The sequence below is a fragment of the Ictidomys tridecemlineatus genome, chromosome X (assembly GCF_052094955.1).
Source record: "Ictidomys tridecemlineatus isolate mIctTri1 chromosome X, mIctTri1.hap1, whole genome shotgun sequence".
Classification (NCBI taxonomy): domain Eukaryota; kingdom Metazoa; phylum Chordata; class Mammalia; order Rodentia; family Sciuridae; genus Ictidomys; species Ictidomys tridecemlineatus.
In genome coordinates, this window is record NC_135493.1 from 116,081,109 (window position 1) to 116,104,923 (window position 23,815).

Here is a 23,815-nt window from a genome sequence, read left to right on the forward strand (position 1 = left end):
GTTACTGTACTATTAGAGTTTAATACCACTGGATGATCTTAACAGACAGCTGAAATAGAAGTTTTGTGAAAAGGAACCTTGGGATTAATGTCTACAAACACCTACATCATAAATCAGGGCAGCATTTCAAATAACTCACTGTTTAGGTAAACTCTAAAGCTATCTAACGAATAAAACTTCTGGGCTGGGGCTGTAGCTCAGTGGTGAAGGCTTCCCTAACATGTGTGAGGGCCTGGGTTCGATCCTCAGCACCACGTAAAAATTAAAAAATAAAGTTATTGTGTCCACATAAAACTAAAAAAAAAATAAAAAAAAGAATAAAATATCTAAACGTAAAATAACGAGAAGGAAGTAATATAAAGACTTTACCTGGGTATGGATGGTATTGACTCCACCCAGGAAATTGCGTGTGTGCAGTCACAGGGACAGGGTAGAGTGGGTGTCAGGGGTTGGACCTACATCCATGACTGGAGAGTGCTGTAGCAATTAGAGGTGAGACTGGAGATATATAATGTAGCCCAAGGCTCAGGGCAGTCCCACCGAAGAGGGGACATCCTACCCCAAATGCCAAAAGCATCTCAGTTAATGCAATCAGAGTCCAAGCCCCTACTTATGTGTCACTTACATGTAGTGCCCTGTCAACCCCACACATGAGTGAGTGGAAAATTTCAAGCAAAAACCTTGATTGGTGGTTTTACTACAGCTCTGCTGTTTTTAGAGTACTCACCACCCCTCCTATCCCCACCCCAAAGTGTTTTTATGTATTTACTTGTTTATCTTCTGCCTCGATACCCTTAGAAAGCAAGCTCCACAGGCAAAGGCACTTTGCTGTGTTCATAGCTGTATTCCCTGGCCCTCCAACAGAAAACAACCTGAAATTCATGTTTGAACAATGTATCAAGAGACTTTAGATGGAGAGAACAGCATCGGTGACATATGACCCTGTGCCTAGTTTCTGGCCTTCTTTATTATGTCAGAAATACAATTTTGTATTTCTTTTTCTATAATTCATATAATGGAATAATATTAATTGTATTAAACTTAACACTACACTATATTTATTAATGATATATTAAAATATTTTAGTCAGTATAATTAATTTAATTCATATTTAATTCATATACCTATACTATATAAAAGTAGAGATATATGCATGAATATGAATTAAATTACATCATGATTACATTGAATAATAATTATATAACGTGTGTAAATGACATTATGATATATATATATATATATATATATATATATACACTAAGCTTTTTCATTTGGAAGCATGTTATTGAGACTTAACCTTTTCTTTTTTTTTTTTAAATTTAGCTCTGGATTGGTGGCTTCCACTAAGGGTGATTTGGTTCTTTGGAAATTACTGGGACACACTGTAGGTAGCCATAGCTGTAGGTGTGCTACTGGCACCTATGTGTCAGAGGCCAAGGATACTGATCAGACCCTCCAAAATGCATAGGACAGGCCCAGTCACAAACACAAAACAAAACCATTTTATTTTAGTAAAACAAAACTATTATTATTTCTACTATATAAAATACCAACAAACATTTAACTTGAAAGAAAGCATATGACAATCACTAATAAAACAAAACTATTATTATTACTATATAAAATACCAACAAACACTTAACTTTGAAAGAAAGCATATGACAGTCACTAATAAAACAAAGTATTATTATTTCTACTGTATAAAATACCAAAAAACACTTAACTTTGAAAGAAAACATAAGATAATCACTAGTAAAACAAAACTCTTGTCATTACTACTATATAAAGTGAAAACAAACACTTTGAAAGAAAGCATATGAGAATCACTAATAAAACAAACTATTATTATTTCTACTATATAAAATACCAAAAAACACTTAATTTTGAAAGAAAGCATATGACAATCACTAATAAAACAAACTAATATTATTTCTACTATATAAAGTACCAACAAACACTTAACTTTGAAAGAAAACATATGATAATCTCTAATAAAACAAAACTATTATTATTACTATTATATAAAATACGCACAAACACTTAACTTTGAAAGAAAGCATATGACAGTCACTAATAAAACAAACTATTATTATTTCTACTGTATAAAATACCAACAAACACTTAACTTTGAAAGAAAGCATATGATAATCACTAGTAAAACAAAACTCTTGTCATTACTACTATATAAAGTGAAAAGAAACACTTAACTAAGCTAACTGAGCATGGGAAGAAGGCCACCTTCCTGGTGCGCCTCCTCCCAGGGAGAAGGCAGGAGAGGGCTGGCAGGGGAAAGTCCAGGGTTGTGATCTGAGTAGTCTCTTTAGAGTTTGGGCTCCTCAGGGTAGGGAGAGGAGGTCTGGGGGTGGCAGACCTGTCAGGCAGAAGCAGTAGCAAGTGAGCTGTTGGCTCAGTGACTCCTGTCAGGTAGAGGGGCCTAAAGGGACTGTGGCTTTGAGCCTCAGAGGAGGGTGGCAGGGCTCTGACTCTTAGGAGCCAAGGAGGTGAGGGGGCTGAGTGTGCTGGGGCTCAGCAGGGCCCTCCTGGTGTGGCCCCTGGGAAGGGGAGGAAGGCCTAGGCTCCTGGGACAGTGGGACATCTGCTCCCAGGCCTGCAGCAGGGGCTGTGAGACCATGTCCTGGGCTGGCCTGGGAGCTGGGGCCGGTGGGGCAGGGGCCAGGGGAGGCCCCAGGAAGGCTGGAGGGCAGGCCATGGCTCAGTGTCTTCCTCACAGAGGCAGATGCCCTGGAGCGGACGCTTCTCTTCAGCGGCCCAGGCCTGGGCAGGAAGGACGGCTCCACTCCGTTTCTGATGACGGGCCTGAAGGCAGATGGTCTGCGCTGTGGGCTCTGCCGCTTCCTCTTGGGCTCAGGTTCCTCAAACCACAGGGCTCCATCAAACTTCCTTTTCCCTTTGTTGCACTGGCTGAGGTTCTTTAGCACTGTCTCCTTGGCACAGGGGTCCGCGGCCGGCTGGGAAGGTGGGCACCTGTAGAGGCTCCCTGGACCCTCGGGATTCTTTTGGACTTTGAAAGGGCTGTGGGGCCAACCTGGGTCTGGGGCGTGGCGAAGTCTGCGCTTCATGCCTTCGGAGCGGACCTTGGTAAGTTGGGGTGTCAGGAGTAGCCAGAGGGGCAGCCAGTGCGGATTGTACCTCGCAGGCGGGGTGCCCACCGCCCTCCTGCCTCTGGTGTGGTCCCCACTGTGCAGAACCTTGTGGGGGGCTTGGGAGCGATCCTGGGGCTCTGGGTGTCCCCGGGCAGGTTTACAGAGGCCAGGGTCCTGGGGGCGGGGGGCAGGCCTGGGCCTCAGAGGTCGGTGCTCCTGGGTGATTCTCCTGGGCCTCAAAGGCCGTGCTGCTAGGGCGGCCTTGCGTGTGCCCAGGTACCTGTGCACACACCTGCTCAGGTAGAGTCCCATGAGAGCGGTGGAGCAAGATCAGTGTCTTTGAGTAGGGATCGTTTCGCAGCGTGTGTGTGTGGTCGCAGCCAGACACGAAACAAGTGACAGTTGGGACAGACAAAGGGCACAAGTGACAGTTGGGACAGACAAAGCGCGTGGGGCGCCGTTTGCAGGGACCTGGCACCCGCCAGGCTCCTGCCCCACGGACACGAGGACAGCATGAGGCAGAGTGGCACGCGGGGCGCCCCATGCTATCAGAAGCGCAAGGAAAGCTCAAGCCTCTCTCCTCCCCATTGGTGCTCTCAGACACAGCCCTGGGCAGAGGGGCCTCGCATCTGGGTCTGCATTTCTGACATCGCCAGGGAGAGAATACAAAAATTTCTCCGGGGCTGTAGTTATAGCTGGTGGAATATTTGCCTCACATGCCTGATACACTAGGTTCCATTCTGAACATCAAATAAAAATAAATAAATAAAGGTATGGAGTCCATGTACAACTAAGAGAATTTATTTTTATTTATTTATTTATTATTTAATCTTTTAGTTATATATGACAGTGGATTGCATATAATTCTTATTACTCATATAGAGCACAATTTTTCCTATCTCTGGTTGTATATACAGTATATTCACACCAATTCAAAGATTTAATTGTTCAAGGGCTACTAATTGGTTATAGTACTTATATTTGGAAGTCTGTTAAGCAGTATTTTTTGAGAACATTTCCCTCAAAAGCATGTGTGTAACTGGGAATTCCCAAATGCCAAAATGAAGGGGGAGGGGCCAAAAATACAAGCAATTGGGCAACAAATTCAACTTAGAGCATTCATGTAGTCCAGATTTGAAGTGGAAGACTGAATGGTGAAGACACTGAATAGGCTTAATGAGGAAGTGCCAAAAGTTTTGAGTGTGGAGGGGACTAAGGGGACTTAGGGTGGGATGAGCCAGTGGGTGCAAGGGAATGAGATCCCTAACACTCTCCATTCCTTATGAGGTCACTTTGGGGCCAATTCCTTATTTAAGAAGTGATCTCCATCTATGTGATTTAGAAAAGAGAGTCCCATGGTATCATTTTTTTCTAAAGCTAGTTTTCATGACAGAATGACTTCAAAGGTATATATCTGTTAAGAGAGTAAATGGCATCAAAGTGGACACTCTAATGCTTTGGGGTCTTGGCTTCTTATAGTATATCTTTCCCATGTCTCTAGAATCTCCACATCTTTTTTATTGGTACTGAGGATTTAACCCAGGGGTGCTTAACCACTGAACCACATCCCAGTCCTTTTTATTTTTCGAGACCGGGTCTCTCTAATTTGCTGAGAACTTGTGAGCCTTTTGCCTTAGCCTCTTGAGTCACTGGGATTACAGGTGTGCACCACCACATGGGGCTCCACATCCTTTTTGTAATATAACCCAGTGGGTGTTATTCTGGCTTGTAAAGAGCCTTGACAAACCCCAGCCTTCTCCTGATGAACTACATACAGTAGTATGTGAACCACCCTAAATGTGCTCTCTACTGGTAAACAAACCAGTGTTGATTAGAGACCTTCTCACAGACACTGCAAACTCCTGACCCTTCTTCTCATGCAACAAGAGAGAAAAGTGGATGATAGAGAATAGTGTATATCAGTTGTGTTCAGCCAGGGGTGAGTTTTCAGCAGATATTAAAGGAGATCCAGAGACATTTTTGGTTGTTAGTATGCAGTGGGGGTGGGGTAGAGAATGGTAAGTTTCTACAGGCATCCAGTGGAGGCCTGTCATGTTCCTGAGCATCCTGCACTGCACAGGATGGTTCCCACAGCAAAGAATGATTTGGTCCCAAATATCAGTGATGCTGAGGTTAATACTCTTCCCCCAGCTTCTCCCAGTAGTATCTTATATATCCATGATGCATCCATCTAACTAAGAAATTAACACGGGGTCAATACCAAGCATTAAACAGATCTTCTGATCTCTTGCTACTGTCCTTTTTTTGGTTCCACATCTACTTCTCCTTGGTCTCCTCCACTCATTTTTTCTGCTTTGGTCATGAGAAACATCTGAATGTAGAGGACTTCATCTTGGGGACTGGACAGGGACATGGGTCATTGTTCTTTACAGCCAGACAAATCAAGTCTCTAAAGGACTTTTCTTGCTCCTTCCATGTGGATGTGACTATAGAAAAGAAGACTGCTCATCTGGGTGTTTTCACAAGGACTTGCAAGGAGCTGGTGTCAGGAACAAAGGAAGGGAAAGTAGTATGTTCCTGAGTCTGGAGTCCCAATGGCATGGCAGCAAAAGTAGAAAGCTCAGTGCTCATCAATTTAGTCACGTCTGTGCCCTGCAGTGGGACCCAGGGCCGGGGGCTCTTAACACAAGCATCATAAATGTCAAGTTCCCTACCTCGGCAGTGTTGAAGGAGAACCTGAACACAGGTCACCTAATTACACTTCCTGGTACAAAGGGCCTATTAATGTCTGAAATTGGAAAATAAAGTATATTTCAAGTGAGCCAGAAAAAAAAATTACCTTATGCTTAATTGATATGAAGGTATCTACTAATTCCTCTCTTTTTGATGTTTGTGTAGCTAACGAACAAGAAAAGAGAAAATATCAAAAACAATTGGCATCCCATGGTAGGACTGAAATGGAACATGAATTGAAATCAACCACCTGGTGATTATCTCAAATCAAATCATAATCTCAATGTACACTTAAACTGGCAATTTAGAAGGCTACAAGCATCACTGAATTTGCTTAGACACAAAACAGATGAGCAACCTACTTGCAGACATGTCTGCAGTTTGCAGGGAAAGGTGCCCCCACCTCTGTTTGTCTTCCTCTTGCCTCACCAGGCCTTGGGCCACAGGCTCTAGAAAGATGGGAAAGTTGGGCTTTTAGTGCAGATCCCCAAGGCCTCAAGGGCCCATTCCAGGGGCCTAATAACCATGTTTTTGAGTTCTTCTTTCATGCTTGGACTTGTGGGACCTTGGTGACACCAGGGGTCTGTCTCTCCCAAGGTTGCTGATTCCTAGAGAGAACAACTGGGAGTGCACCTTTCACATGCAAACTTAGCCCCAACCATTTCCTTTTCAGGTTGTTACACTGAAGTGATTATTTCTCTGTTCCAAGTAGTTAGGTAAGAGACAACTAGGGAAGGGCCCTGGGCCCCAGTAGCTGAAATTATTCAAGTAGCCAAATACTAAATCCAGGTTACCCTGCCTTTCCTGTTCCTTGCCACAGAGACCCCAATAAAGGCTCTTGCCCACATATTGCCCTTGCCCTGGTGCTTCCTGACTGACCCTGCTGCTCCTCCATGTGGCCCTGCATGGTGTGCCTCGCCTCCTACCTGGAGGGATCTTCTTCTTTCATGAAGTTCATTTCCATTCTGCACATTTTCCAGGCCCAATTACAACAAACCCTGGGTACCCATAAAACACTAGGCCTCCAGGTTAGGACCAAAGCAGGGAGCTCATGGGAAGCCTGAGGAGCTCAGAGTCCTCCTTCCCCCCAAACCAAGTGTGGTCTGGGAATCTGCAATTTACTTCTCCATTAGCTAGCTGTGTGACCTGGCAGGACAGCATTTAACCTTGTGGAGCTTCACTATCTTCATCTGAAAAATGAAGACAATATTAGTGTCAGCAGAATGCTCTTGGGAAGATACACTAAGCACTTGGCAAATATGGAGTCACAAAGCACTCATAAATATTAGCTCCTTTGGTGATCATTTCCCATGGTTGTTTGCTTTTATCATTTTATTCTGTTTAAAATATACTCTTAAGTCATGGCACATTTTAGCCATTATTTACTTAGTTATTTGCTTTTATCCTCTTCTACCAGTGCTTAAAAACAGAAATATGATGCAAGACACATAGGTAATTTCACATTTCTAGTAGGCTCGTTCAAAAAGTAAAACAAAACGGGTGCAATTCATTTGAATAAAGTATTTTATTTTACCAAATATACTCAAAGTATTATCACTTCAACATGTAATCACTATGAACAATTATTAATGTGGCAGTTTCCCTTTTTTTGCAGAAGTCTTGAATATCTGTTGTATATCTTATACTATATCACATCTCAATTTGGTTGCTACATTTTCATCAGAAATACTTGATCTGTATTTAGATCTGAAAAAAATCAAATTTAAAAACATGTGTACGCACATTGGAACTGGTTATAAGCATTCTTAAAACTTTTCCAATAACTGAGTTGAATTCTTAGAATTAAATGTAAATGAATTAAATTAAATTAAATTAAATTAAATCTTGATTTCCACAGTCACACTAACCACATTTCAAATGCCCAATATACTAGTCACTGTAGTTATAGACCATTTAAAATATATTTACAGGGCTGAGGTTGTGGCTCAGCAGTAGAGGACTCACCTAGTATGTGCAAGGCCCTGGGTTCAATCCTTAGCACCACATAAAAATAAATAAATAAAATAAAATAAAGGTATTGTGTCTGACTACAACTAAAAAATAAATATTTAAATATATATATATATATATATATGTATATATATATATATATATTTACAATGTTGTATATGAAGCATTCTCTGTATTACCAATTAACTGATCCCAGTGTTCTTAAAGTAAATTGCAATATTGCAACATTATCTTTTCAGTCTGTGCTACAACTCATCACTTAAAGTTGGTGTTTTTTTCTTTTTCAACCTTTAAAAGTGACTTGGCCATTTTCTTCCAGTATGGCATATTTGAAGCTTTCAAATTTGACTTCACTCCAACACACCCAGTGCAGCTGACACAGGGTTAAAAGTGACCCTACAAGTTAGCTTCCAAATAAACTAACAACCTCAGTCAATATACTACATTTAATGGTATTTCTTAATCCCAAATAAAGCTAATGAGAAAAGCATGATAATCAGGTGTAAAATGAGATTATAAAAACAGGGAAAATTTGGGCAAAAACAACAATCGATATTTTGGGAAAAAATAAAATTCATATAATGAGTATCAGTGAGGGATCAGCATTTGTTGATGGGCATGATATACTAATAGCCCCAATCCATTTGCATCTAAAGCAGAGAAGATGCTTCAGAGAAATGCATTCTCCCTGTAAGAATTAGACAGGAATTAAAGACATGAAGACACATTTCTTTTTTAGGGATGATCCCATTAAATATTCTCTTTTGGATGTAACAGTTAAAACTAAATTCCAGAAAAAGTTGTAAGAAGATCTATTTCTTTATGCACTCACTAATCCTTGGTAAATTATTCCTTGTCCATCACTTGTTACCTTCCTTTCTGGCCTCACTATCCTGAGCTATCTCAGTGAAACACCTCAAAGTCATGACTAATTTTACCTTCTGTTTTCTTGAAGAGAATCCCACTTCCATGTCTTATTGCATTTATTGTAGAAATGCATTTTAAAACTTATTCTTTGCCTATTTCTATTGCCACAGCCTTCATTTAGGATCTTACCATCTCTCACTTGGATTAAATCTACCCTTGTATCTCTGCATTGTTGCCTGAGCTAATATTAAAAATAATTAAGAAAACGAGTAAGTGAAATTATACCACACCACTTTCTTGTTTAAAAATAACTCCTGGCTGATAATCTATCCATTAAGCTTCAAAGATCACCATTCTTCCTGCCTCTTCCACCATGTACATTCTACAACCCAGCTACATCACTTTGCCTTTTGGCCATTTCCTGTGCATGCTACTATATCTGCTTTTGCACTTACTTTTCCCTCAGTCTAGAATGCCCTCTTGGCTAACTCCTATTCATTCTTCAATACCCAATATAAACATCCCCTTGATAGTGAAATCATCATAGACTCCTCTGAGTAGTCTATATCACAAGCCTTCTTCTGTGGTCCCACAGCTCTTTGAGAAAACTTTTTCAAATCACACTCACTTTAAAATTCTAATTTTGGGTGTGCTCCTTTCACTAGACTTCGAAGTTGGGGTTATCAGGAATTGGAGTAGTATTCTCAGCATTTTGTGTAGTACCTTGCACAGGGGTGACACTCAGTAAGCATTAAATGACTAAATAAAAATGAATGACAAAATGTATAAATGTTATTATGTGTCTAAAATTATAAAATTCATTTTTATTGCCTAATTATCCTTTTGTTCTGTATTGAAGTATTATAAATTAAAATCTGATTAAACAATATTACTATTTAATAGAGAAGTTATTTGTAAAATTGGCAATGGAAAATTAGCACATATTCAACACACACAAAGGAAATAGATTTCTGGCAAAGCTTTTATTTCATTTCATGTTCTATCTTCTACACCAATTATAAAATCTATACATAGAGATATATGTATTTGTTAACAGAAAATATTGCCTATACAAGTAGAAGGAAATGTGCATAAAATCAGACAAATGGGAATGAAGGGACGGGGGATGGGAATAGGAAAGACAGTAGAATGAATTGGATGTAACTTTCCAATGTTCATATATGAATACACAGTGAAACTCCACATTATGTACAACTACAAGAACGGGATTCTAATTTTTATAAGTTATACTCCATATATGTATAATATGTCAAAATACAATCTACTGTCATGTACATCTAAAAAGAACAAATTAAAAAAGAAAAAAAACGCTTTAGTTTATATGTATAAGGTGAATACGAATAAAAAAATAGAATGTGGCTGGGGATATAGCTCAGTGGTAGATAACTTGCCCAGCTTGTGTGAGGCCCTAGGTTTAATCCCCAAATCTGTAGGGAAAAAAAAAAAACGACAAAGGGAATTTTTACATATATTCAAAATAGTCCATGGATGACCCATCAGTTCTCTGGCACATATGCAAAATAACTAAAACAAATGTCTGAAAGAGACATTTGTACTCCTATGTTCATAGCAGACAAAATGTGAGGGATAACAAGATGTGATTTATCCATACAATAGGATTTCATTCAGTCTTAAAAAGACTGCCTGTTATATGCTACTACGTAGGCCTTTACAAACAACTTCTTTTTTTTGGTGGCAGACCAGGACACTTTACCACTGAGCTAGATCCCCAGCCCTTCTTTTATTTATTTATTTGGTATTAGGGATTGAACCCAGGGGTATTTTATCACTAAGCTACATTCACAGTCCTTTTTATATTTCATTTTGAGACAAGATCTTGCTAAGTTGCTTAGGGCCTCACTAAGTTGCTCAGGTTGGCCTTGAACTTGTGATCCTCCTTTTTTAGCCTCCTGAGTTGCTGAGATTACAGGTGTGTGCTACCCAGGCCAGTTTATTATTATTTTTTTTGAGGTGGGTGTCTCGCCACGTGGCTAAAGGAAGCTAGCCTCAAACTTTAGATCCTTCTGTCTCAGCCTCTTGAGTACTTGAGTTACCACTGTGCACCACTGTACCTGGCTACAAGTAGCTTCTCAAAAACATTATATTAAAAGAAATAAGCTAGTAAAAAAATATCATGATTCCACTCATAGGGGGTCTTTAGAATAGTAAGATCTACTGAGTCAGATAGATCTTACTTCCAGGGGCTGAGATTAAGGAGAATAGGGACTTATGTCTAATGCATATAGAATTTCAGTTTTACAACATAAAAAGACTCCTGGATATAGATGGTAGTGATGGCTGCATAATAATGTGAATGAACTTAATATTACTTACCTGTATTCTTAAAAATGGTTAAGATGGTAAATGTTATATGATGTGTATTTTACCATAAGTAAAAATAAGACCAATGAGTTCTGTGCCACTGCTAACAGAGGGGTCCACACTGCCATGGACAGAGACAGTGTGATGTGTCTGATGTTGACATGACACTCTTCCTTTATCTGCAAATAGAACCACCAGATCTTGTTCTTACCTGATTTGTCTGTAGAATCTTCAAATTCCACAAGGAAAGAGTACCCATTATTCCAGACGTGGAGGCAGGTAGCCGGGTCATAAGAGATAGTGAGAGGTTTTAAGCCAGGATCATAAACACTGTCCTTCCACCGGATGTTGATGGGTGACTGACGATCACCCCCAGGAAGCAGGTCCGCACTGGGAGAGAGCAGGGTGGGACCATTAGCAAGAGCAGGAGGCAGTCCCACTTGGGGAGAATCGACACAGGCCAATGGCAACTGGAAGTCTTTGGAATTAGCGACTCAGAGCCTCAACTGCCTAAAGCAGAGGATAAAGGCAGACCAGAGAGCACCTTGCATGGGCTCATGTCTGCCATCTTGAAAAGCCAACATGTCCCAGTCTGCCTACTAATGTCCCCTGAACTCAGTGCTGTCAAGTCCTGTCACAACAGCAAAATGATTAGTGCCAGCTGCAAATGGGGTTTTCACAAGTGAATTTCTTTGTTTCATGGCTAATGTCCCAAGCCCCCAACTGGCTTTAAACACAAAGTCAAGTCAATTTAATTTCCAGTGACAGACTTCATTTTGAGCCAAGGGAATGGGGGAAGAATTTTGGAAAGCAAACTTTCATCGAGTGCAGCGTCTTCAGCTGGGTGGCTAGGGTAAACTGCTGACATGCGCAGTGGGCACGCTGAGCTCACCCCTGTGCCAGCCATCAGGCAGCCGTCCTGCAAGGCCAGGGCGAATATCAACATTGCCCAGGTCTCTCAAGTTCCCGGCCTGTCACTCAAATGTGGACATCATCTATTATGGTGTGTACACATGGTTTGTCCCCCACAGCCACTGACAATGTGACCGATGCTGACTCTTTCCCACAGAATCAAGCCCCAGGGCTTTGCAGCAATAAATATCAGTGGACTTCCTGCTGACAGAGACCTGTTGAGACACCCACATGTGATGAATGGAACCCTCATCTAGTGGTTTGGGGTGGTCCAGTTCCCAGCCTTGTAGAAGCATCATGGATGGGTAGAATCAAAACCAACTGGAAATGTGAATGGACAGAAGTCATTGCCAATGGCCCCTGCATCTTGCCCCACCACTAAGAATGAGTAAGGATTTGACTAAGGTAGCTGTTCTGTTATCCAGTGCACTGCACTGTGTCAGGGGCATCCTACTTTGATAAAGAACAGAAACATGCCTCTAGTCTTCTGATAGAAAAGACATTTCTCTTGCTTTGCTAACTGCCCAAAGACAAAAATTCAAAGTTTTGGCTTTGTTATTTTGAAGGGGGTGGGGTATAAAAGTGCCCCAGCAGCTCAGCAGCATAGACACTGAGTCGTGTTCTGGAAGTCTCTTGATCAGTGGTTCTCAACAGGGGCAGTGATACTGTCTCCAGAGAACAGTTAGCAATGTCTGGAGACATTTTTGGTTGTCAGAACTAGAGGGTGATAGTGCCATCTAGTGGGTAAACACTAGGAATGACCCACAGCCATCCAGCACCAAATGCTGAGTGTCAGTCACAGTTGAGAAATCCTGGTCTGTGGAAACCTAGAATATTCTTCTTTTTAAAATCCCTTCCTATAGTATAGTATTCTTTTATCTCTGGAGAGATCTGAACCTAATGTTTTAATTTTTCTCTTATTCCTTAGAGAAGATGTATTATTTCCTATTTCAGAAACCTAAAATAGAAAATGCATTTAAGCTGGCATACTAGTTAAACATTATAATATGACCAAAATGCAGTGTCCTTCTAGAAAGCCCTCAAATAGTCTTGATTTTCTTTTAAAGACGCCTGGCACAAAGAGATCACACATCTTCTGCTCTGTGATATTGTGGCTGATTATTAGCAAATTCACACTCTTCAGAGCCAATTAACAATGGTCTCTTTGAAGAGTGATTAGGTTCCTAAGAGGATACCCTCTACCCTCGGTCATTGTTTTTTTTTCCCCACTTAGCATGAAGTTTATTTCTTTCTTTCCTTGATCTTCTTTAGTTGTTGGCCACTTCATTCAGGAAATGGAAAGCATCAACTCTCATACTCACAAGAAAACTGGGTTCATTCCTTCACTGCCCTTTCATGACCATAATGCCATCAAGAATGCCCTTTGGTTAAAAGTTCAGCCTTTAGCAGAGTTTATTTCCTCTGACCACCTCCTCCTTTATTAACCTAGCCCATCCCCCACTGGGGTGGGAGAACTTGGTCCTTGTTCCTTACTGAAGTCAGCTTTTTGCCAAGGTCTTGTTTTTCTAAAGACAAGTTCACATTTTTTGTTCTCCCCTCCTCTGTTTTTCCTCCATTTAAAAATCAAACTGCCAGTTTCTTGGTTGTTGGCTCATATTTTCCCGTACAATAGGAAGATGATGGTGTGTTTTAACAGAGGCTTTATTTCAGTATTTTCTCATATGTAGAAAGTGAAACAGAGATGGTGATTGTGTAATTAAAGAGGCATCAGTAATCTGTCACTGATGAGCAATAAAACTCCAAACCCATTTAGATTTCACGGAAAGGATGTAATTAGTTTGATTATATGACTAGTTCTGGGTCTCATTTATTTTATGTTGATGCCATATATTTCATCAGGTCTTCAAATGTGGAAAGTTCATTCTTTCCTTAGCCCCTCAGTTCCTGATCCTCCTGCTTGGTCCAATCAAATACCCCTCATTTCACTGGTTGCTTGCTCCTATTACTTCCTACCTGGTCACCACCTCCTTTCTCTTCCTATCCTCTTCTGACATGATTCTCGCATATTATGATTTTTTTAAAAAAATCATTGATGTTTTTCTTTGCAACACTTATTACACAGGTTTAGTTACAACTGTGTGCATGTGATTAATTATCTGCTTCTCTCTGCTCTGCAAGACAAGCTGGTGGTCCATCAATACTCATGTATGGAATTACAAGATGAAAAGCATCACTGGGAAGGTTGGATTCTCCTTTTTGTTTTATTTCCTCTTGCCCCACTGATCTCCACATTATTTCTTCTTCTTCTTTTTTTGGGGGGGGGGACTTATGCATGTGAGGCAAGCACTCTACCAATTGAGCTATATCCCCAGCCCTACCACATTATTTCTTTTTCTTTTCTTTCTTTCTTTTTCTTTTTTTTTCTTCTTCTTCTTTTTTTTTTTTTTTTTTTTTTTTTTTTTTTAGTACTAGGGATTGAACTCAGGGGTACTCAACTACTGAGTCACATCCCCAGCACTATTTTGTATTTTATTTAGAGACAGGGTCTCACTGAGTTGCTTGGTGTCTCGCCATGGCTGAGGCTGGCTTTGAATTCAGGATTCTCCTATCTCAGACTCCCAAGCTGCTGGGATTACGTGTGTGTGCCATTGCACCCAGCTCCACATTACTTCTTTCAGGTCATTTCTTAATTGCCTTGCCCATGACCACTATCCAAGTTGAGGCCCCTAAACCCCAGACTTCATATGAAGCCTCTTGGGGGTATCTCTCTCCTCCCTCAACCCCTGGATTCCTGTGTTCTGACACTCAGCAGTTTCCCTAAACCATCAGCTTTGCCGTGTTGCATTCATGCTAACAACTGTACATCAACCTGTAACTTGTGTCCAAGGGCCCCGGTGCTCCTATTCAAGCTTCTCTAACTTATCCCATTCCTCCTCCTCCTCCTTCTCAAGCTCTGGGCTTCCCCTGGTGCTCCCCTTGGTTGATCCAAAGCAAGAGGTGGTGGAAATGGAAAAACACCTACTAGGCTCTGAAGACTTGGTAAAAAGAAGTCTTGCTAGTGAATAAATCCTATACTGATTACATGTTAAAGAAAGACTATCCTGAATACTGGATTAAATAAAATATATTACCAAAATTCAGCTCATTTTTTTTCTTTTTCCCTTTTCTAACCCATTAGAAAAATCAGAATTACCTCTCTGGCTGGTATTATGTATCTATTGGATAGTATCACCTTCTATCCTCATTTGCTATTTATTGTGTCCCTTGCTATGTTCTGCCCTTTTGTGAGGGATGTACTTTTTCTTCACGGAACTGAAAGTCATATTTGTAGGCCCTGCCGTTAGGGCAGTAATGGGATACACAGGGACCCTCTGTATGACTTTGTTGAGGATGATCACAAAATCACAAATTGTCTTCTTGGCGCTCTAGTACTGTAAGAGGCATTTTGAGGCTGAGTTCATTTACCACCAGATACATGGCCATTATCAGCACAGGAGACTAAAACCTATACTTTTTGTGATCAGTCCAGTGCAATCTGCAGGGAGCTGAAGAAAATCCAAGGCCACTGTGCAATTCCAAGGAGCTCTTAATTAGCTCATTGTTTCTCAAGGTTATTGGAAAGCTAGTGAATGACAACAGTTTGGGGCATCCTAGACTATATGAGAGTTCTTTGTGAAGATACTGCAAAGGGTATCTCTTAATACTTATAGCCCTTTAGGTTTGGTGATCTTCAAAATTGATTGGAAAAATAGGAGAACAATTTGGTAACAGTTATAATATAGATCAATGCTATTATATACAACTTTCTCTAGAGATGGAAATGTACAAAATTGTAAGGGGTAGGATATGTGGCTATGAAATGTGGATAAATTTGAATTGATATGTAAAAAACCATAAGCGGTTTGTGGCTACATTTTAGTCAGTGCTATTCAAGTCATGTTATTTAAAAAGATATATTCTTCTTTTTAAAAGTAGAGAGAGATCATGATCATTAACAATCACTATATAATATCAAATTTGTACCATTTCTATTCTGATATTCTTTTTATCTTATTAATTTGAGAATGAGCATTATTAGCTGGATGTAGTGGCTCATTCCTATAATCCCAGCAGCTCGGGAGGCAGAAGCAGGAGGATTGCTGTTTTAAAGCCAGCCTCAGCAACTTAGCAAGGCCCTAAGAAACTCAGTGAGGGGGCTGGCTCAGCGGTAGAGCACTCGCCTAGCATGTGCAGGGTGCTGAGTTTGGTCCTCAGTAACCCATAAAAAAAGTAAAGGTATTGTGTCCAACTACAACTAAAATAAACAAAAAAGAAACTCAGTGAAGCTCTAAGAAACTTAGTGAGACCCCAACTCAAATTAAAAAAAAAAAACATAAAAAGTTCTGCACGTTTGGCTCAGTTGTTAACTGCCCCTGGGTTAAATCCCTGGTTACCCCCACCCCACCCCAAATGAGGATAATCAAATTTAATTTCTTATGGTTAGAATCTCATGTCTAAATTTTAGGCAAAAATTAGGCTCAATTTCACTAGATGGCACACTAAGTGAAACTGATTTTATTTTCATCTTGACTAATAGGTGTAGGCTTTTTTCATTATTATGTTACAATTCCTCACAGTTAAGACCCTCAATAGTTAACAGTCTATTAACTGAGATAATGGCAAAGAGCAATCTGAGTTGACAGCCAAAGATGAACCACAGGAAGCAAAGATACAAGCAGAGCTCACAGGGATGACATGAATTTTGCTTAAGGAATATGTTGTAATCTCCAGCTTTCATTCATTCCTTACACTGCTTCACCTCATCTTAAAATGATTGGATTTAAGCATCTTAAAAATGGTTGGGTTTAAGTATCTGAGGAAGGCACTGAGGGTAACAATGATGATGATGATGACAACTGTCTTACCGAAGTGGCAGCCAACACCGAGTCCTCACTGTGACGCAGGCGCCAGCAAAGGACTTTGCATGTTATCTTTTCTATTCCTCAATAATCTTGGGTCATTCTTGGTCTCCTGGCAGTACACTGGGATACTGGGCTGCCAAAAACAATAAAGGCTGTCTACACAGCTAAGCAGGTGAGGGGTCGGGATATCAGAAGAGGAAATGCTCAGTGACAAAGCAAAGACCAAAAAATTCTGGGTGAAAATAGGTCAGCACAGTGCAGTACGCCAACAGCCAAATAAATGGTGACTGTGCCATTGCCTACCAACTTGGAAATAAGAATGTGTCTTATGATGTGAGAAACTAAGCAACTGAAGTCTTATCTCTTCAGGCTACTATCTTTATTTTTTCTTAGCACTAAAAGCAACAAAGTATCCTAAGGACATAAATACACTGATTTTGGACCTTTAATTTTCAACTTCTCCAAATAAAAACAAACAAAGAAGAAGTAAAGGGGAAAAAAATCCTATACTCACAAAACATTAAGAACTAGTTAAGTATTACTAATTTTTTTCCATTCTAAGTTTTAGACCATAAAGTGTCAGTGTAGGTGGGATGTGGACACACAAAGCCACTAGAAATTTACGATAATCCTGGCCAGTTCGTTTCAATGAGAATTCAGTGAGTGTTGGAGGAAAAAAAAACACACAATAAAAATATATTCATGGAGCCCTTTCAAGGTAGCAGGTTTAGCCAGATTAGCAATGCTAAGAAATTCCTTTTCTTATGTGCATATCAGTTCAAAGAGAGTAATGGTGAAATGGAAAAAAAGCTGAAAGACTTTGAACCTTGAAGGGCAATATTTGAAAACTGTGTTAATTCACTGTGAATAATGGAAAATATACAAAATAACTACTTAAAAGATAAACTTAGCCAATTCACTAACATAACATATTCTATAATCCCAGTGGTTCTCTATTAGTGTTATATTGCTATCCCCCTTTTGCAGGGGAGATGTGGAAATGTCTTGAGACTTTTTCAAACAAGATCATCTATGGGAGGATGCTACTGGTAGAGATCAGGGATGTCACTCAACACCTAAAGTACCTACAGTGCTAGTAGAGTTCCCAACAACAAGACTGATCCACCTCCTATGTCAGTGTCCTGTGGTAAACAATCTCTGAGACAACCTGACAGGGACACTTAACTTATACTTCCAGGGGAAAAACAGGAAGTATAAATTAAGTGAAGTATAAGTCTTTGAGAAGACCATCTGCTGCTTTACTTGATCTCCAGTGTTTATAGCAGAGCACACAGTTGCAAGCTGGTCAGCTAGAATTAACTCTGGCATTTGTAAATCAGGACAGAATATTATGGAATATGAAGTTACTGGACTGCTTAGAAACATTAATATGCAACTTCAGAAAAGTCAAGATTCACAGAAATAATCTGCAGTCTGTGGCTCAGCCTTTGTAAAAAGACCATTGCTAAAAAGAGACAATAAAAATATCAGGTTCCAAAATGTTTGAAAGTGGACAAACTTCTTGCCCAGTTTCTGCATGAAATCATTTTACCATTCTAAAACTGCTCAAGACAGCACTCTCTACATTTATTTTAATGGATCACTATGAAAACTGTCAGGCTCACAGTTCTTAAGGCATACAATCCCACACTGGACTGTCGGTGACATCTTGTCTTTAAATGTTCAGCCCAACAAGCTTCTTTGCTCTTTAAGAAAGTGTGGTACTCAAAGGTTCAGTTTAGGTATAAACTGTAGAGCTTTGATTGGAGGAGAGGGGGGGGACCAAAAACCTTCTCTACAGCAAATGACCCTCAGGCTATTCACCACCACTATCTTTAGTGTAAAATTTCTATCATTTGCCAAATAACTTGTAGGAACTTAAAAACTTAGAGGGCAGAGGAGCAAAAAGTGTAAACAGATTGAAAATCACATAGAAACCCTGAAGTAGGACCATAATATTCAGACTAGTAGTTTACACCCTGATGTGGATGCTTATCCTTTAAGAGCAAGGTCTCATCTTTCTCCTTATAAGATCTGATGGACCCACAGAGTCCTGCCTGATCCAAAAGAGGAACCTACCCAAATATGAACCTGACAAAGCTCTGAGATGGGAACTCAGTCAATACACATTTTCATTTCAACATTTATTGTCATTTCCTTTGTTCCAGGCACCATATCAGGTGCTGAGATGGAAAGATCAACCAGGTTTGATGTCTACCTTGCAGGTGTGAAATTTCTTCTTTTAGGATTCTCCTGAAATGCACATTGTACAGGAAGGGAAACAGCAAAATAGTTCATAACAGTGTTCATGCCTCCTCAGGTTTTGTCTTATACTAAAGGAATATGGCCATGCAGGGAGTGGGTGGCAAAATACAAAGAAAAGTTGAGGGTCACTAACACATTTTACTTAGATTTGAGCTTTATTTCTTCACATAACCTTCCCAAAAGTATAAACATATATTTAAAAAACCCATCACAGTCCCCAGTGATATTCAATAAGGAAACAAACATTATTTCACCTTCCTTTTCAATACACAACCCTATCAATTGGCTATAAACTGGCTCTTCTCAGTACTACTTGATCGTGTTCCCTCTTAGGTAGAGAAAAGAAGGCTACATCTAAGTGTAAGAAGAGAAAATCATTTGTAAAATGAAGCACAATATGGTGCTTTGTGTAGGCATCATTTTGCTAATGTATACTGGGAAGCAGAGAGGCAGGAATGTGTGGCTATTGCGTTAAAGGGGACTAGAGGGTAAATAGTGAATCCCATGAGACTCCTCACCTCCAGGCCCAACCCCCCACACCTGGGGTCTTTAGAGTAGTGCATTAATTTGTAATATGGTGCTATAGACTGGTTGGTTTAAACAACAGAAATTTATTGTCTTGCAGTCTGGAGGCTAGAAGTCTGACACACAAGTCAGTCATCAGCCAGGTTGGTTCCTTCTGAGGGCTGGGAAAGATCTGTCCAGGCATTTCTGTTTGGATGATTTATTTTATGTGTTAACTGGCTAGGCCATGGGACCCAGATATTTGATCAAATACCAGTCTAAAGTTCACTGAGAAGACATTTTTCAGATGACATTAACATGTAAATCATCAAACTCTGAGTAAAGCAGATTACCCTTCATGTGGATGGGTCTCATCCAATCGAGCAAAAGCTTTTAGAGACAAGACTGAGATTCCTGATGAAGAGCAAATTCTACCTCTAGATTGCCTTTGGAATTGAGCTGCAACATCAACTTTTCCCTGGGTTTCCAGCCTATAGGCCTGCACTGCAGATTTCAGATTTGCTTGAGTCCCCCACTCATGTGAGTAAATTCCTTAAAATAAAAATCTCCACTCCCGAGTGATTTTGTTTGTCTGGAGAATCCTACTACACCTCACCTTTGGTAATTCCTTGACTTGTGGCAGTGTTAACTCCAGTCTTCACTGGGCCTTCTCACTGTGTCTGTATCCAAATTTCCCCTTTAATTAGGACACCAGTCTTACTGTACTAGGGACTACCCTGATGACCTCAATCTCCTTCTAAGGTCGCATTCTAAGATACCATGGTTTAACACTTAAATATGACTCTGTGTGTGTGGGGGGCACAATTCAACTCATACCCAGTAGTGACACAAAAAGTATGCCTGCATTTGTAACCCAAAAGGTTTTAGAAAGTTAAAATCACTTTTGTTGACTTTTGCATGTGTATTTGAATACATACCGTTTTTACAATGAGTATGTCAAAAGGGCTAAGATAGAACTTACCTTGTTTAAGCCATATAAAACTTGAGTCAGGCTTGTCCATGCAAAAACAAATCACAATGAATTCTCTATATACATAATTATACTGCACTAAAAAATAACTATAATAGAAGGGAGATCAGTAGAGCAAGTGGATCTGGGGAGGAAGAGAGGGGATGGGAAGGCACTGGGGAATGTGATAGATCAAATTATTATGTATATGTACAAACATAGTATTATGAATCCTACTATTATGTGTAATTACAATGCACTAATAAAAAAAAGTATGGCTTAGGAATAAAATTTCAATACACCATCACGGTAGTACCTTAAATCAGGTAAGAACATTTTTTTTTTTGGTACTGGAGATTGACCCAGGGGTGTTTAACCATTGAGCCATATCCCCAGCACTTTTTAAAATTTTGAGGCAGGGTCTCTAAGGCCCTCCATAGTTGCTGAGGCTGGCTTGAACTTGCAACTCTCCTGCCTCGGCCTCCCAAATTGCTGGGATTACAGGTGTGTGCCACTGTGCCCAGAAAGAACTGGGTTTTTGAGTGTGTTCATCACCTGAATTCATTGAGCAGATATAAAAAGCAATAGGCCACAAATGATCTGAATTTTGAATCCAATTGTGCCTATTACCCCCACCCCCTTATTAGGAAAAACATCAAATGTATATAAATATAGTGGGAATAATATAATAAATTACTTATATATCCAATGATCTATTTGAAAGTGATCAATTTTGGCTGGATGGGCCTCATGAGAGCTAGCCTTTCTGTGCCATATGTCCTTTGCTACCACTGATTATGCATGCCTTGGATTTTTCTAACACACTCCTTACCAGCTGTTTTGCAGATTTAGAAATGTGTAAAAAAATATTCTAAGTCTTTAAAAGCAATCATAAATTGTGTATTGAATAAGTGCCACACAGATTGAACTGTCTGATTAAACCATTTATAATTATGGAAAGGACAGCAAAAGTACTGGTAAATGATTATGATTATATTGAACAATTCCTTGTCATCAAAATGATTTTGGAAGGAAGCCAGTCTTTTGCAATTCCTCCAAACCTAACTTAAGAGATTTTGTTGTTATTCAAGAAAGCTTAACTTCTGCCTCCTACCCACTTCTTCGCTGAGGGCAAGATCCCAATCTAGAGTTGCTAAAGGTTTCAAAATACAGTCTTTACACTTGATTTGTATGTTGCAACTAACTGTCCTGGCACTGCTAATGAAATGGAATGCACTTCCCTCTATCCATCATTTCCCTAATATTCACTTTCACTCCAATTATCTCAGTCTTACTTCATTTCAACTGTAAACAATAGCAGTCTTTTGCCTGACTTCAGGGAGAACACAGAGGGGTGTACTGGCACAGAGAACTGTACACTTGTTCCTTTTGTCCTTTTGGTGAACTCCAGCCCAGGTACTTGGTTCACTGTGAATTCCCATACATGCTGCAACATGACTTCTCTGAGAGGTGGATAAGGCTGCATTTCTCAACAGAGATTTCTGACTGTCCTCCAAACTCTAGCAAGATTTTAAAGAGCAGAGTGGAATCGGGCAGAATTCCTGTAAAGGAAGTAGGAAAACCAGATAACACTGTGATTTTCAGTGGCTGACACCAAACAAATTCTATCCAAAGTAAGGTTTACACATCTTTATTAACTTCACCTATTTCTCAAGCTTTTCCAGCAAAAATACACGGGGGGGGGTAATTACACTGATATTGACACTAACCAGTTAGCAGCAGCCTCAGACAGTAGCACTTAACGCTGAAGGAGAATCCCAGATACGAATATTTGTATTTTGGAGATTATTCTCCTCCAGCTCTGGGGTACCACTCGAGAGAAAAAGGGCAGGAGGAGGAACTGAAGAGTGCAGAAAGCTCAGATTTATCTACAAGATACAACTGTGCTGGTGATCCTCTACACTGGCGGTAGCTGTGAGTCTGTCCTTTGCCCCTGGCACAGTCGGGGACAAACTCAATAATGCAGATCCAAGAGAGTCCCAACTCGTGTGCCGCGGTTTCTGGAACTACAATTTCTTTATCTGCCAGTCTCTGGGACATCTTCTCTATGTTTAAATGAGCGGCTTCCTGAAAGAGTGTCTGTGATCCTCACAATGGAGAAACTGAGCTAACACGGAAAGGGAGCTATCCCCGCTGCCACTCTCCCGCCCTTCTTAAGAGAAGCCCTGTTAGGACCTCGGCCAGACAGGACCTACAGCTTCTTCAGCTCCAGGGTGCATTTGTGGAGCGTGATCAAGAGTGTGGAGACCTGGTGTACTCCCTCTGTCAAACTACGCTCCCCTGTGGCTAACGCTGCATACTGTCAAACAACACTGAAAGACCGGAAACCTTGTCCTACCTCTAGACAATCAAAATTCTGGCGCGCGGCCATCTAGATTACTCTCACAGACTTCGCCAGCCTCACACGCCAGGAAACGTCATTCGCTACACCAGGCAACGCCCCTGTCTTTCCGGCCACATCAATGAAGCCGGAAGTCCCGCCCCGGCCGTGGTCTCCACTCCCAGCTGCCTGGCCCAGTACGTGTATACGGGTGAGTACGATCTATAAAAAAACACCGGACTCTCGCCGCGACTACGCCACTGTCTTCCGTAGGGGCCACTTTTATTATTACGTGGAAGAGCAGGAAGGCCACGGCCGGCCGGACTCTGCCCAAGCTCAGGGCACCTACGTGCGTCCCGCCTACTTCAGGCCCCTACTCAGGCCCCTCCTTCCGGCCCTGTGCCCGACCCTCCCTCGCGCTACTCCATAGCCCACCTCCATCCGTGGCCACGCCCCCACGCTCCGTCCAGTCCACGTCATAAGGCCTTTTACATCCTCCTGACCACCCGTCACGTCCATCTTGCCCACCCGAAGCCCCTCCCTTGCCCCCACAGGCCATATTCTCGTTCAGGTCTCGCCGCGGCGATTCGCCCGGGCTTCGGCTCTTCCGCTGGGCATTGGGGCCTGTGCTCCTCAGTGCCCAGGCCCCTACCTTCGTCGTTGACCAAGCTACGGCCCCGGATTCCTGTCGTATCCCTTCCCTCTTGCTACACTCCTCCGTCCTGGCCAATCCTAGCAGTCTTCCCAGGCTACTCGCCACAATCTTGGACTCACAGTAGTCACTCTCATCCATCCCGCGCGTGCGTAGTTGCATGCCTTAATTCTCGCTTGTCACTGTGTTCCCAGGCCACGCACTTTCAGTTCGGTTGTGGTGACACCTCTCCCGCCAGGACTAGGTCCCGCTACAAGAAGGAAGGCAGGTCTCTTTAGAAAATTGTCCTGCCCAGGGTTGGACACCGGTGGCATTTATAGCGTGAAATGA

The 23,815-nt window shown here is 41.1% G+C and overlaps 1 long non-coding RNA gene across 1 annotated transcript; it reads right to left on the reverse strand.

The window, feature by feature from the left end:
- Positions 1–7,304: 7,304 nt before the first annotated feature.
- On the reverse strand, positions 7,305–23,739 carry LOC144371795 (uncharacterized). The gene is made up of 3 exons (XR_013431916.1): positions 23,608–23,739; positions 11,191–11,369; positions 7,305–7,505 (listed from the first exon to the last, which is right to left on the reverse strand). It is a non-coding gene; the product is annotated as an uncharacterized LOC144371795 (long non-coding RNA).
- Positions 23,740–23,815: the final 76 nt, after the last annotated feature.